Below are 3,727 nucleotides of genomic sequence, written 5' to 3' on the forward strand. Positions count from 1 at the left end.
GTAATTTTAATAAAATTATAAAGATTAAAATTCATACAAATGATATGAAAATATAAAAAAATTAAAAGATATAATAATTGAAGATTTTTATATCCATATGATTAACGAATTTATAATAAAAATGAGTTTTATGTTTTATGAATTGAAACTTTATATTGAAATCTTATATTTTATCACATTATTTTTCACGTAATTTTGTAGCCTAAACATATTTTTGGATTGTAAAAATAGTGCTTACATAGGTGTTAATTTCAGCCCAAGACAGAGGCCAAGTCAGCACCAAAAACGGCCCAGCACAGCAGCAACCGAAGTAATCTAGCCCAAATAGCCGGGGGGACATCCGGCTGGACGACCGACCAAGGGATTTTTTTCCAGTTTTGTTGCAGTTCAGTTTTGCTTCGTACCAGTTGTCAACTCAGCAGTATACTCGACAACCATGGAAGTCATCTTCACGACCGGGACCCCACCGGACATCTGGGCGAATATCTGGGCAGACATCCCTAAAGAAAAAAATTTCATTTTGCATAGCCAGTGGACGACCACTCTATAGGGCAACCACTCTGTAATGCAAAGACTCTTTTTCAAATATACTTGTCATCAATCAACCTCATCGATTTAACCAAAATCTTACTTAATCTTCTCAACACAAGCAATAGACAACTATCAATAATTTTTTACTTGATAAATAGCAGAGCTTCTGCAGAACAAAATACAACAAGCAACAACACAAGCAAGAAAATAATTAAGATTGATAACATTGCATTTAATATTTAAATACAACACATGGTACAATCGATTTGGATAATAATTAGTTATGTCACCCACTACTTAAGGCTGTTACATTGCTATTTGGACATCTCCTCGGATTATGACCTTATTACCCACACAATCCACAATTTTGTTTGGTTTGAGACTCGCTCCAATCCATAGCATTTTGAAGTCGTGTTGTCCTTGGACAACCATGAGTCCTAGCAAGGTTCAGATTAGGATGGAGTTTTGGAAAGTTAGGCTTTCACCAATAAGCAGCATCAACTACAAGATTGAATGAGTGTTGATAACATGTCATTTGTGCTTTCAGTGCGTAACATTCATCAACTTATTGTAGGTGGTCAAGGTTAGCAAATTTACATACTGCAATGACATGAGAACATGGAATTTTATAATTCTATCATTTTTTACAGTCACATGTTCTTTCCATCAAGTTGACCACATGAAGATGCAAACCCGGATTCGAATATAAGGGGTTCACTGCAGTTTGAACATCAAAAATACCCAAATTCATATTGAAACTCTGCACTGAATGACCCCTGGACTTTTTCTCCCATTTGGTGAGCATCTTTTTTTCATAAGCATTGTAAACTTCACCGGCATGAATTTCAAAATTGGCCTTGTTACATCGTTCCTGAAAATAACTAACGCATTTATAAAAAGTTAGTTGTACCAATGATGTGATAGGAAGATGTCATGCACCCTTTTAATACTCCATTGAAGCTTTCAAAAAGGTTGGTAGTTATAGCTCTATAATGTTTGCCACCATAATGTGCTAGCACCCACAGTTCAAGTGGCATGCGATCAAGTTCATCCGCAGCTTTGGAATTTAAGTCTCTTATTGACTTCATTTTCTGATCAAACTTCTTTTTTTGATTCTCATAAGCTGCCGAAGTGATCATGTCTCACAATATCGCATTGTTGTACTTTGCATGGTAATTGCTAGCAAGATGGCGAATGTAGTAGCGATGATAATCATTTGGATGTTGCCACCAACGTGAACAATTCACAGATGATAAAATTCCTCCATGTTTGTCAGATAAAAGACAGAGGCCAATCCGTTGTGTCACGTACTCCCTAATGTATGTTAGAAACCATTACCAAGTATCTAGTCTCTCCTCCTTCACAATGGCAAAGGTAACTGGAAATACATGATTATTTGCATCCCATGAAACTGCAATTAATAACTTACCTTTATATTTTCCAGTTAGAAAGGTTCTATCTATGTTGATGACTGGCCTGTAATGTTTGAAACCCTCGATAGAAGAACTGAATGTCCAGAACACTCGTTCAAATATAACGTTATTTGCAACATCGGACGACATTGTTTTCCATGAAACGATAGTTCCTAGATTAGAATCCATCATAGCCATCATCCATTTTGGTAAGATGTGGTATGATTCATTCCAATCCCCAAACATATTTGCAATGGCTTTTTGCTTTGCATTCCAGGCCTTATTATAAGACGGTAAGAAACCATCAAACTTTTGCCTAATACTGGCTCTCAGTATAGAGATCTTGATTGATGGATCCACCTTTACAAGCTCTCGTACTTCGTGCTCAATTAACTTTGTGCTCAACATTGCATGATCTTGTGTAAGCATTGCAGATACACATGTGTGAGGTCCTTCATATTTGGTAATCTCAAATAAACCATGTTTGGCACGCTTACATGCTCTAAGCTTCCACTCGCACCCATTTTTGCAACGCAATTTCCACAAGTTTGTTGTTGGCTTCACCATTACATGGTAAGTGTTTCTCATCACGCCATAACGGTTTACTGCAATCTGTAAGTCTTCCTTGTTTTGAAACAATAGCCCTTTGCTTAACTCCTTTGTTGTGTTCCATAACCCAGTGACATCAACTGCCAACGCTATGGATGGATTATTAACATTTGACCGTGTATCCTCAGTAAACATTGGAGATGGGGCTTGGTGAAAAGCACCAAAAACAGTCTATCCCCCTTTAGTTGATAGACCAACTCTTTCATCCGCATCGTCATCTTCAGGGTCCAAACCATCATCCGTTGAGACGTGGATGTCATTTGCAATCATTTCTTGTACAACACATGTGGTTGTTGCACACATTTCATTGGTGGACCATGGTTGAATATCTTTTACCCCATCAAAGTTAACACCGGTAGGTACAATGTACGTAGGTTCGAAATGATCACTATGGGAGTCATGACCAAATTATTCAAAGTACGTAGGTTCGAACTGATAGTCATGTGTATTGATTGGGGAATACACATCCATGGAAGTCTGTTCACTTGTACCTAGCACATCAATATTAACATTAGTATAAGGAAAAACATTAATGGTATAACACCCTAAAATATTTAATTAATTTTAGCACCGCGAATAAAAAATAAATTGTTGCGACGTCAAACCTTTGGGTACCAAGTTTGGATCGTGATAGATAGGCTCCACAGTGATATATAACTTAGCAATGTTGTAACCAAGAGTTGAGTCAATTAGATCAAATATACCCTCAACACCATCATCATCTGTGATTGTAAGTGATATGTAGTAGACAGCATGAGGGTAACTTCTAAATGGAAATCTGTATTTAATCAGGACATTCCCACCATTGTGGTGTATCCCTGTAGCCTTGATTAATCGATTATGGAGATCAATAAACGAAATATTTCAATTAACTCGTACCCATTTTGGATTAGGACCCTTGTATGCAATTCCACACTCATCATTAATTATTCCCCCATTATAGTATATTGCAAGATTGTATCGTTTTCCTTCCACTGAAACTGGAAAAAAAAAAAAAAAAAAAAAAAAAAAAATTCACCAAACACAAAGCGTTATTGAAGAATATAACCCTTAACTAGCATAAAAATAAATATATAAATAAATAAATGATTTTGTGTTAAATGAATATTTTACATATATAATCTTCATGAAAAAGATTACTGGCTTGGAAACTTTGTCTCTTGAAATGTTGAAAT

General features: G+C 36.1%; 1 pseudogene; it reads right to left on the reverse strand.

The window, feature by feature from the left end:
* Nucleotides 1-791: 791 nt before the first annotated feature.
* LOC145823455 (uncharacterized) lies at nucleotides 792-3,519 on the reverse strand (annotated as a pseudogene).
* Between the last annotated feature and the right edge of the window lie 208 nt (nucleotides 3,520-3,727).

This window comes from Camellia sinensis, chromosome 4, assembly GCF_055761805.1.
Source record: "Camellia sinensis isolate YWXY chromosome 4, ASM5576180v1, whole genome shotgun sequence".
In the NCBI taxonomy this organism is placed as follows: domain Eukaryota; kingdom Viridiplantae; phylum Streptophyta; class Magnoliopsida; order Ericales; family Theaceae; genus Camellia; species Camellia sinensis.